The 13,252-nt window shown below is 36.5% G+C and overlaps 1 protein-coding gene across 2 annotated transcripts in view; it reads left to right on the top strand.

The window, feature by feature from the left end:
• Positions 1-13,252, top strand: part of DPH6 (diphthamine biosynthesis 6) — a 189,318-nt gene that overhangs the window by 106,346 nt on the left and 69,720 nt on the right.

Below are 13,252 nucleotides of genomic sequence, written 5' to 3'. Positions count from 1 at the left end.
TTTTTTAAAATACACCTTGAATAATGCTAAGTATCAATAGAATGATTGACTCTCTGGTATCAGAAATATACTGGGTAGTGGATTTTTGTTGAGGACAATGAGAAATTCACGTTTGAGACAGTGTCATTTGATCGGTTAGCATAGACACAACAGGCAGGTGGTAATCTGATTCAAATATGGATATTACATGTGAACACATTTACTTTGTTGTTGTGAATTTTTATAATTATATTCATTTTCAAGAAACCATGGGGTTTGAGCCCAATTCATTTATTTCATGAGCCTATTAACAGTAAATGCCCTGGAGCCTCAGGGTCCTCAAAGCCTAAATCATGTACCTCATTTGATAGTGTACACCTTGCTGATCTCTGAAATAACAAGGTCTCAAGCTGTGGAAGATGTTACAAATAAATTCACATTTTAAACAGCATTAAAAGGAAGATTCCATAGTATTTCTTCTTGGTAAACACCAAGCTACTCTCTTCTTGTAGAAATCAAGGTGTTATCTTTGGTGGAAAGCCTTATTTAGAGAACATGCAGTTAATCTCCTTAGCTGTTAAAAAGAAAAAAATGAGGTGGTTTTGTGTTCTTATTTTTGAGAAAATGTTGCTCAGCAACTCTTATGATTGAAATTCTCACTACAGATATATTTGTCTTGAGTTTCCCTATGAATGTCCACAGAGTATGCTCTCACTTTCTTTGTTGCTCACTTGCAGATTTTCTATGATTGCATAGCTCCATATTGAAGTTCATGTGACATTTCACTGAACAGTACATATTCTACCCCTAATACTGCTAGAAAATGGATTATAACCCGGAGAGAACCTGACCTGTTAGAAAAACAGAGCTATAGAATATGACCTTACTGTGACTGATATTACTTTTCATTTGTGTGTATGTATGTGTGTGCGCCTCTTTGAAAGGTTGGAGATGGTGATTAACGGTATTAAACTTTTGGGTAAAGTATCAAACCAAGTTGATTTGTCCTTGACATTCCAATGACAAAAGTATAGATCTGATTTTAACATTTATAGCACATAGTTTCTATTGATTGCCTATAGGTGTACAGAGACAGAAATTATTCTCAAGAACACTATTAAAGAAAGATTTGCTGAGTGGCACATTCCTTCTAAAGACACAGATATAAATGATACAGTGTAGGTTTTCAGGCTTACCCCCCACCCCCAACACACACACACTTTAATTTTCAGAAAAAATTTAAGCAAAAAAAAAAAGGACGATAGAACTTTTCCATGTGGAGAAGGTATCAGCAAAGTTTTGTGGCCATAAAATTATGGAATGGTCTTATATAAGGCTTGGCTCTATATGGATGTATAGAAACATATTTCTATAATTGTGTTACATAACCTCAGTGTCTTACAGGTGTGGGTGAACTCATGAAATTTTCATATTAATGACTTAGTATTTATTGACATTTCTGGTTTTTAGACTTATTTAAACACTATTTCCATATTGGATTTCAGAACAGTCCTGCCATTTAGAAATATGTATTTTTAATTGTATAAGTATTACATGAAAACATTCTTTTTTTTTTTTAATTTAAATCAAGAAATTTTTATTTAGTTTTCCAAGGTTCTTGCCTTTTATTTGAATACAGAATGCTAATGGAATAAACAGCATCCAAGAGAAATTGTATAGACTCAAAAGTTCACAAAAAGTTGCCGAGGACAAAAATTAATCTAAACTGAAAATACCAAGTTCTTCCTAGCCAAAGAATCTGGACATAATTGGAATGCTTTTTTTTTTTTTTTTTTCAGTTTTTCATTTTAAATTTTATTTATTTATTTTTTTTAACTTTACAAAATTGTATTAGTTTTGCCACGTATCTAAATGAATCCGCCACAGGTATACATGTGTTCCCCATCCTGAACCCTCCTCCCTCCTCCCTCCCCATACCATCCCCCTGGCAATATATGGTAAATTTTCACGATACAGAAAAATTTGTTGTATTTTCTATCAACTCTTCTCTTGCCAATCATTCCCTTTCCCAGAGATACCACTGGAGTGATGCTGATCATCTTTTTTTGGTATGTGTATATATAATATTGGGACATCGCTAGTAGCTCAAATGGTAAGGAATGTGACTACAATGTGGGAGACCCAGTTCGATCACTGGGACAGGGAAATCCCCTGGAGAAGGAATGGCAACCCACTCCACTACTCTTGCTTGGAGAATTCTATGGACAGAGGAGCCTGGCAGGCTATAGTCTATAGGGTCGCAAAGAGTCAGACACAACTGAGCAACTAACATACACACACATATATGGAGCATATTCTGTATGATTCAACCATATAAAATTAAAGGATAGAAAAAAATGAATCTACAGCGTTAAGAATCTGGAAAACTGTTATCTCCAGGAGGGCAAGTATTGACTAGGGAGATACTGGCAATGATCTAAATCTGGATTTTGGTTTTGATTACATAAATATGTCTAATTTTTAAAAATTCATTAAGTTGAACACAGATCCATTAGCATAAATGATGATATGTGAGTAGGTCATGAAAACCTTGCTCTTGGGAAGTGAAGAAACTATTCATGGGGAAGTAACAGATCTTCCAACTTAGTTACCTTGCATAGGGCCACATAGTTAAAAAAAAAAAAAAAAAAAAAACTTCCAAGCCATCCAAAAGAAAGGAGGCAAAAAGGAGGGAGATGAAAAGATAGGAGAAAAGATATATATGTGTTCTCCAAATATACACAAAATTAACAGAGATGTATCTGGAGAACCCCCACCCCACATTTTGAAATTAACCAACATACTTCTATTAACCTACTAATCAAAGAAGAAAGTATTTGAGAGTTGTGAGATGCAAGTAAGCTCATATTATATAATTCCATTTATGTGACATTTTAAAAATAGAAAATTATAGACACATGGTAAGTAACTGGATGCCAGATGCTGGGAGTTGGAGAAAGGACTGACTGCAGAGTGGGAAAATGACAGCATCCAACTTTTCTCATTAACTTTTGCAGAGTGGTGGAAATATTCTGTGTAATTATGTTGATGCTTGCATGCCTGTATATATTTACTGAAATTTAAAATTGGCGTATTTTATTTAAAGCCAATTTTAAAAATGAAAACAAACATGGCAGTGAATAAAATTTCCCAAAGCCAAGAACTGGGATATTAGCTGGCAAGTAGACTATATTGGACCTTTACCAAAAGCCCCAAGAGGCTGCAAATGAGTGTTAACTGGGATGATACCTGTTTAACCCTAAGCCGGATTTAACTTAGGCAACATTGGGAAGTATGGTTAAAGTTTGGAGCAGCCAATTCCCCCTCCTTTGGCCCACTTCAGTATAATCTGACCATTGTATACATTTCACTGCTATAAATACACAGAAATGGACAAGAAATATCTCACAGGTGTGCTACATTTGTTAACATCTGTAGAGCAGCGATATAATTGAAGACTGAAATGGGAAATTGATGCACTAGTTAATTAAAATGGCCGGAAAGGAAAAAAGGATTTAATGATTAGCTTAATTAAATTATTTTATGCTAACATTGACTATGGTAGCAAGCCATGCCAAGATTCTACTGGGAATGCTTCTGGGATTGGAAGGTAAGAATGAGGTGATGGGGGATGATTTAAGTATACAACTATCTATTTTTCCCATTTTACAAGTTTCTTTTGTTTTGTTTTGCCTGATCTCTTGGTCCCAGGCCTGAGCTTAAAGTTACATGCACCAAAAGAAAATGTTATCAGTGCAGAAAGCACAATATTAATACTACTAAATTTGACAGTGTCTGTCCTTAAAGACTCTTGGGAATATGTCACAGCTTCATCCATGGAGGTAAATTAAGCCCTATGTCTAAACACAGGGCCATGTGTGCTGTGATTCTTTATCTGTCAAAATCTGTAATATCAACCTTGGAGTGAGTCCAAGGAGAAGCGTTAACAAGGCTGCTGTTCTTACTGTCCTCATGGTTTTATAATACATCTACTGAGCCAGAAAGGCCAATCATAGGGGAAAGGGTATGGGTCAAAACAGGTTGTAAATGGAAATGAAGGGTATCAGAGGAGATGGGAAAGCACTTATAAGTAGATTACAATTCTAGCAGAGTACAGTCATGTGACCTCCATGCTACCCCTCTGAGCTAGAGAATACCACACTTAAGGCATTCCTCTCAGATCTAATACTGACTACTTACGTTGAGAGGAAACTCTGGACCTCTTTTCTACAGAGAATGGAAGTTGCTGATATATGAGCTCTACCTGAAGATTTTACCTGGGCAATCTGAAGCAACAGAAGGACAAAGTTCCAGTTGATGGTTCAGTATAGGGGTAGTTTATTTACTATAGTTACCACTCAGTTATTGATTTATTGTCTATAGTTACCATTCTGATCATTTTTCTGATGATAATTACTAATGAATTATGTCAGTGAAAAATTCTGAACAGTAGAGCTTTTTCATTCTCTGTGGGCATAAAACAGAATGGTATGTTGCTAAGACACCTACCTAGGTGTAATGGAAAGCAGATTTTTACCGCCTGTCATAGCTTGATCTTAGAGAAGGAAACATCAACCCACTCCAGTATTCTTGCCTGGAGAATTCCATAGACAGAGATGCCTGGCAGGCCACAGTCCATAGGAGTCACAAAGAGTCAGACATGACTGAGAGACTAATACTATAGCCTGATCTAGTCCTTCAAATACAGAATATGTGAATGTAATGGACTTCATTTAAATCACTGCAGAATCACTACAGTGTCAACCCCAAAATCACTGCAGATGATGACTGCAGCCATGAAATTAAAAGATGCTTGCTCCTTGGAAGAAAAGCTATGACAAATCTAAACAGCATATTGAAAAGCAGAGACATTACTTTGCCAACAAAGGTCCATCTAGCCAAAGCTATGGTTTTTCCAGTATTCATATATGGCTGGGAGAGTTGGACCATAAAGAAAGCTGAGATCCAAAGAATCGATGCTTTTGAACTATGGCATTGGAAAAGACTCTTGAGAGTCCTTGGACTGCAGGGAGATCCAACCAGTCCAAAGGAAATCAGTCCTGAATATTCATTGGAGAGACTGATGCTGAAGCTAAAGCTCCAATACTTTGGCCATCTGATGGGAAGCACTGACTCATTGGAAAAGACCCTGAAGCTGGGAAAGATCGAAGGCAGGAGGAGAAGGGGATGATAGAGGATGTGATGGTTGGATGGCATCACTGACTCAATGGACATGAGTTTGAGCAATCTCCAGGAGTTGGTGATGGACAGGAAAGTCTGGCGTCCTGCAGTCCATGGGGTCACAAAGATTAGACACGACTCAGTGAGTGAACTGACTGAATGGACTTCATTCAAGGAAATTGGAACACCTCTCTTGAGGGAGATGGACTTATTAGAGATACAATGAATTGATATTACTGATAACAGTTATGTGAAGTACATTTATGGAAAACCTGTGACGGCCAGGCAGAGCTGTGTTTGGCATAATATGCTAATTGAAATCTCATGAGATTTATATTTTGTGTACAAACCATTTTTCTAAACTATACAAATGTCACTAATGTACCATAGTAATAACACGCATTGTGACTTGATTACTATTTCCTCTACTGTGCTAGATGTTCTGTGTGGATTTTTGATCCTGACATTTCAGTTCTATATCAGACCAAAATACATAATATTCCTGAAAGCTCATCATGATGAAAAGAACTTGCTAGTCCAAATATAGACACTAGAGGGAGCTCTTTTCCAGGAGACTCACTACATCTGGAAATGGCCCTGGAGGGACAACAGAGCTCTAAATAACTGGACTAATAGAGTATTTACTTTCATGGAACATTGTGTCAGTCAACAGTATTGGAAGAGGGCCTAAATACTTACCCAGAAGAGACTATGGAATATTCTAATCATTATGGAAGTTGCTGTGTTTAAAGATAACAATCAGGAGTATCAGAAACCAAGCTAAAGATGCCAGTTTAGCACACTACCGTTAGCATAGATTATGGTAGGACATTACTGAACATGTGACCTTCATGCTTGTTTTCTAATGGCCCAAATACCACAGATATAAATGAGATTTGTCTTTTCATGGTACATTGGTGGAAATTGGACAGATAAAGGAATACCACTATGTTGACCTGAAGAGAGCATGTTGCACAATGACATCTGGAAACCAATGGCTGGTAAAACCTATACTATGACGTCTGGGATAGAGGTAAATCCTCAAACCAGATGGAATCCACAGTTTAATTATACAGTAATATCTCTGGTCACACCACCCTGGTCACAATAAAAGTGAATGTATGCAGAAGAAAGTTGATTTTGATGGGCAAGATATGAAGAATGGTGCTGTAGTCCTAATTGACTCTTTATGCCCTCCTGTGCCAGAGCATGATCAGTATGACAGTGAAGGACATGGAGAGTTGTTCTGATGCTCCTTGACCTCTGCTTGAATTGCTGTGTTGTTTGTTTACTTCTGTTCTTTAAATTATCAGTAAAGATAGGTGCTGAATAAGGTCTCAAGATTTGTTTGAATCTGACTTGACAATCCAATCTTTTGGTTTAACTCAATTTCTCATTTATTTTGTACCATATTATGTAAGTAGGGTTGTAGAGAAAATGCATTTATGCTTCTGCACAATTAGGGCTTTCTGAGCAAATTTTGCAGCAACTTGGGACCTCGTTAAAAGCAAGCATTAGAATTTAATGTATGATGGAATAGACAGAGAGGACTCCAGAGAGACTTACTTCTCTGGAGGTCTGTGTTTACATTTCAAGGGTGGAGGGATGAGACCTGGACCTTGGAGACATCTCCTGGGTTGTAAAACTGGAGACACTAGTTTTATTCCTCCCCAGAGAGAGATTTTTTACATTACAAAATGAAGACACAAGTCTTTGCTTTTACTTTTCCAAAGAATCTCTCAGAAGGAGAGGGGAAACAACTGTCCCCTTTTTCCTAAGTAAATACGCAGCTTTATACCTTACCTACAGAGGATGCAACTACTTGAAAGATTGCATCTCATTCTCATCATCTTGCTTCTGGGTAAAGAGCTGGCACCAAGAAGAACCAGAATGATATTATCTACTTACTGTGTGTATGAGTATTATCTGTTCTGCTCCAAGAAATTCATGTTGACTTTCAGCATGTTAATAAATACAAATATTAAAATTTTAGCAATCTGTGAAACAACAGTTTCAGAATCACAGTGCTAATACCCCCACCATCACTGTAATTGTTGAGAACAGTTAAAAATAATTTTTTACATGTGCTCTCCTGAATTTCACTTCTCATCTCTTAAAAGTTCTATATCTGTTTTGTCTGAGCATGTAACTATTATATACTGTACACTATTTATAACAGTTTTATGGAAATATAATTAGTATGCCATGCAGTTCACCCATTTAAAGTGTACAGTTATTAGTATATTCACAGTGTATTCCCATCTTTATGTCTTTATATATTTGCTATTCTGCACATTTCCTATGAATGGAGTCCTACAATATGTTGTCTTGTTCATATGACTGGCTTCTTTCATCTGAAATAGTGTTTTCAAGATTTGTGTATATTATAGCCTGGATCAGTATTTGATGTTTTATTATTGCCATATAACGCTGCATAATGAATTGTCCCTTTCTTTATTGCTTTATTCAGTTTGTTCATACTCTGTTTAGGAATTTTGCATGCATGTTGAAAAGAAAGATACAATCTTCTTTCCTAGTATGACATATACGGGTAATAAGGTTACCCTGGCCTCATAAAACTTACAAGTGTTTCCTCTTTTTCTGTTGTCTGAGAGAGTCTCAGTAAGATTGGTGAGTCAATAAGTAATTTCTTAATTTTTCTTCTTACCCATTTTCATTTTATCCATTTGATGTTAACTATTTTTCATGATTTTTAAAAAAATTTTCTATCTTTTGCTCTGTGGGATATTTTAATGTTTCACATTGTTCTAAGAGGGATTCATTAGCTTTAATTATAATTAGCTTTAATCTTTTCAAAATCATTTTTCAGATCATAATTTTTAAATTAATACATAAAATATAATAAAATCTTTTCAGTCCTTCCTAATCAATATAAGGAATTTAAGGGACTAGCCCATAGACAGGCCAGAAACAGTCCTATTTGGGATCCTTATATCCCAATGATACAAAGGATTGACCTTTGATTCAAAATGGCTTGCTGTATTTTTTTCAGTAATATGTTTAACATGATGGACCTTATATGTTCTATTTTATAAGCTGAAAATAAAGATGAATAGAGAAAGAGTTTTATTAGAATATAGCCATGCTTATTTGTTTACATATTGCCTGTGGATACTTTCTTGTTACAATGTAAGAGTTGAGTAATTGCAAAAGAAACCATATGGCCCACAAAACCCAAAATGTTTACTGTTTCGGTTGTAGAAAATGTTTACCAATTCCAGTTTAGAGAGACCTGATGGGATTTCACTCTAGTCAGACAATTTTATTGGTAACTACATCACTTTCACTTTTCACTTTCATGCATTGGCGAAGGAAATGGCAACCCACTCCAGTGTTCTTGCCTGGAGAATCCCAGGGACAGAGAGGAGCCTGGTGGGCTGCCATCTATGGGGTCGCACAGAGTTGGACATGACTGAAGCGACTTAGCAGCAGCAGCAGCAGGTATCTTTGAGGGGATTTGAAACTCAGAATCCTGCCTAGAAAGCATTCTCCTGAGAGAATGCTACTGATTCTTTGTGTTGACAAGTTATCTTCATTCAATTCTTATTTCTTCTAATTTCAAGGAATTTGAATCCTTTGCCTGTATGTGTTTGGTATGTGCCTGTATGTTACTTTTTCCAATAACATTTCTCCCCCAGTTTCTACTCCCGAAGTTTGAACACACATTATTGTTACTATATATATATATATATAGTTATTATACACACACACACACACACACACACGCACAGGGGCTTTCCTGGTGGCTCAGACAGTAAAGAATCTGCCTGCAATGCATATATATGTTGTTGTCGTTGTCCAGTCGAAAAGCTGTCTGACTCTTTATGACCCCATCAACTACAGCACGCCAGGCTTCCCTGTCCTTCACTATCTCCCAGAGGAGTTTGCTCAAACTCATGTCCGTTGAGTCAGTGATGCCATCTAAGTATCTCATCCTCTGTCACCCCCCTTCTCCTCTTGCCCTCAGTGTTTTCTAGAATCAACATTTGCATTTCATGATCTGATTTATAGAACTTCTTTGACACAAGTATATATCTGACTGGGTTTTGGTTCTTAACACCAGTTATTTTATGTTACAACTTCCCTTCTCTTAACTGTTTTTTTTTTTTCTTAATTTGTTCTAGTGAAATACGTCTTCAATATCTATTCAGGAATTATAGGTATTTCAAAAAATTTTTTTCTTGAGCTCAGGTTGTCTTTCTTTTGCTTTAACATGTGAAAGTCAACACATGTTCATGGATAATTTGAATTTTCTCCTTTGTAAGTAACTTGCTTGCTTGTTTGTTTTTCATATATTTCCTCTACTGTTTTATTTTCTTGTTATGCAAAAAGAGAGACTTAGATATTGTATAATTGTGCTGCAACATAAATCCAATCCACCTCTCTTTCTCCACCTCTAAAAATCACTGGAAGTTTTCCATGCAGCAGATGGAATATAGGCAAGACAATTAAGCCTGTGGTTTTCAGTGGAGCTAGATGTATTTTTCTTTTTTGACAGGTTCAGAAAAGTCAGTGTCTAAATTGTGGTTAAATCTTGGGACTTTTTGACTTCCTGTATTATACTTTTAATCTCACATTTTTATCTGCTTTGTTAAAGATATTTCAGGTATTTCAGATGAGATATAGTTATGATTTGGGATACTAGAATAGCATCAATTAGAATAGTATCAACTAGAATAACAATTTCAAAATAACAATGTTTTTAAGTGACTGAAATGGTTTAATTTGAAAGATAATAGATGATTTCATAATTGACTTACACCAGTGTTTCTGGGAGAAAATGTTTGTATTAAGCAATTAAAAACATAATTATAATGATTATTGCACAAAGCCCATCTTTATAAGGTCTTAAAGAGCAAATGCTATACTACAAATAGTTTTAGATAGTGATTAGATTGAAAATGACTGATTTTATTTCATTTTATTTTGGGGGTACTGGATAAAGAAAGATTTTATAAGAATAAATTTGTCACCTGCCTTAGGCAGGAGTAATTAGATGTAAGCAAATTTAATGGAGTCTGTGTGCTCTGGGGCCATTCAGCTGTGCTTCAATAATTGCAACTTTTTTTTTTTTCAACATATTTTTTTTAACATATCAGTGGCAAAAATGTTAAAGTATAGGGTGTCCATTTATCTTTTAGGTAAATAACTTTATGTACTTTATAAGCAAAGAAGCAATGAATGTATTAACAAATAGTAGACTACAGTCAGAAATGAATGTTGCTGATGGTATACAGTTATTCTATTTCCCTAATTCATTAGCATTACATGACTTAAGACTACTTCCATCCTTTGTTGTCCTTCATTCTGTTTACTGTCACTAAAAAAATTTAAGGTTTACTTAAACAATATATATTTGAACAAGTAAATATTGTATTTTGATACTTCCCTTTTTAATTCAGTCTTTACAAATTAAAAAGGTTTAATGATTTTCCAAGACACAGATCCACAATAACAAATTATTTTTTCCTCTTTTTTCCCCCCAAAGTGTAGGTTTATCTCTTCTGTACAAAATCTCCTGGAATCTAGCTCCTGCTAATCACTATTATGATTTTGCCACTCCTCACTCATAAAAACTACACACCAATACTCAGTTAAAATAGCATTACTAAAATATTATTCGTATCAGGGATAGGTTTTTTCTCATTACAGAAATCCTTACAATATTGAATTCTGTTGATACTTAAAATGTGATTTAACTTACAGTTTTTCAAAGACTTCTTTTGTATAAAGAATCAGAGTATGAGAATGTAAGAATGTATGTCTGTAAGTGAAGATAAAACAAATGACTTAATTAATTCATGTTTAATTAAACAAACCTCATAAGAAGTTGATAATACGTTAGTATCAACATGTAGGAAGGCCCATGTTGATGTATCACATCATTCTTTCTCTATTCTGCTCTTTCATTCTCTTAAACAATTATTTGAATGAGCAGTTGCATGGTATGCTGATTAAATCTGTGACACTAAGGTTCTTGGGATCACTAATACTTTGAATGATAGAATCAGAATACTGACTCGCATTATTGGCTGGAACTAGAGACTAAAGCTGACCAGGTGAAATGTAATAGAGGTAAATATACAGAGTTCTGGTTTTTAATCCCTAAAACCAACTTCAAAACATAGAATGGGTGCGATATTGCTTAACACTAGGACTTGAGAGAAAAATCTTTGAGGTTTTGATTTTACACTTACATGTGTACATTGTAGGTACAAACTCGGTCCTGAAGCAGCTAAGGGAATATGAGGGGTTGCATTAACAAACAGGATGAATATCAGGATCTTCAGACTAGGCGAAATGTATTCCTTGGTGGCGGGGAACCCTGAAAATAAAACCAATGATGGATTAGCAGCAAATATCTCCAGAAAGTGTTAAATATGAAAAATTTAAAAATTTTGTTTTATGTTTCTTGTATTTCCTTTAAGGAATGGAAATTGCTTTTTTAAACTGGGGGAAAGATTAGAGTAAGATGGGACACAGAAACACCTATAATTTAGTGAGTGGTGAGTGACCAGAACACTGAAGGGACAAGAAATGGTGCCACTGGAGGACCATTTAGTTCAGTTCAGTTCAGTCACTCAGTCGTGTCCAACTCTTTGTGACCCCATGGTCTGCAGCATGCCAGCCTTCCCCATCCATCACCAACTCCTGGAGCTTACTCAAACTCAAGTCCATTGAGTCAGTGATGCCATCCAACCATCCCATCCTCTGTCATTCCCTTCTCCTCCGGCCTTCAATCTTTTCCAGCATCAGGGTCTTTTCAAATGAGTCAGTTCTTCCCATCAGGTGGCCAAAGTGTTGGAGTTTGAGCTTCAGTATCAGTCCTTGCAATGAATATTCAGGACTGATTTCCTTTAGGATGGACTGATTGGATCTCCTTGTAGTCCAAGGGGCTCTCCAGAGTCTTCTCCAACACCACAGTTCAAAAGCATCAATTCTTCGGTGCTCAGCTTTCTTTATAGTCCAACTCTCGCATCCATATATAACTACTGAAAAAACCATAGCTTTGACTACATGGACCTTTGTTGGTAATGTCCCTGCTTTTTAATATGCTATCTAGATTGGTCATAGCTTTTCTTCCAAGGAGCAAGTGTCTTTTAATTTCATGGCTGCAGTCACCATCTGCAATGATTTTGGAGCCCCCCAAAATAAACTCTCACTGTTTCCATTGTATCCCCATCTATTTGTGATGAAGTGATGGGACCGGATACCATGATCTTAGTTTTCTGAATGTTGAATTTTAAGCCAACTTCTTCACTCTCCTCTTTCACTTTCATTAAGAGGCTCTTTAGTTCCTCTTCGGTTTCTGCCATAAGGGTGGTATCATCTGCATATCTGAGGTTATTGTTATTTCTCCTGGCAATCTTGATTCCAGCTTGTACTTCATGCAGCCTGGCATTTCACATGATGTACTCTGCATATAGGTTAAATAAGCAGGGTGTCAATATACAGCCTTAACGTACTCCTTTCCCAATTTGGAACCAGTCTGCTCCATGTACAGTTCTAATCTGTATGCAGATTTCTCAGGAGGCAGCTAAGATGATCTGTTATTCTCATCTCTTGAAGAATTTTCCACAGTTTGTTGTGATCCACACAGCCAAAGGCTTTGGCATCGTCAATAAAGCAGAAGTAGTACTCTTGCCTGGAAAATCCCGTGGACGGAGGAGCCTGGTAGGCTGCAGTCCATGGGGTTGCTAAGAGTCGGATATGACTGAGCAACTTCACTTTCACTTTCATGCAATGGAGAAGGAAATGGCAACCCACTCCAGTGTTCTTGCCTGGAGAATCCCAGGGACAGGGGAGCCTGGTGGGCTGCCATCTATGGAGTCACACAGAGTTGGACACGACTGAAGTGACTTAGCAGCAGCAGCAGGTGTTTTTCTGGGACTCTTTTGCTTTTGTGAGGACTATTTAAAGGAGCCATATATTTAGGCTGAAGTGAAGGCAGCAGGTTACTGGGCCAAGGAGAATGGCAATTTTTATAGCAGTCCATAATATTTGAGGGCTTCCCTGGTGGCTCAGATGGTAAAGCATCTGTCTGCAATGCTGGAGACCCGGGTTTGATCCC

This window comes from Bos taurus, chromosome 10 (genome assembly GCF_002263795.3).
Source record: "Bos taurus isolate L1 Dominette 01449 registration number 42190680 breed Hereford chromosome 10, ARS-UCD2.0, whole genome shotgun sequence".
NCBI lineage: Eukaryota > Metazoa > Chordata > Mammalia > Artiodactyla > Bovidae > Bos > Bos taurus.
This window is presented reverse-complemented; position numbering and strand designations above follow the sequence as displayed.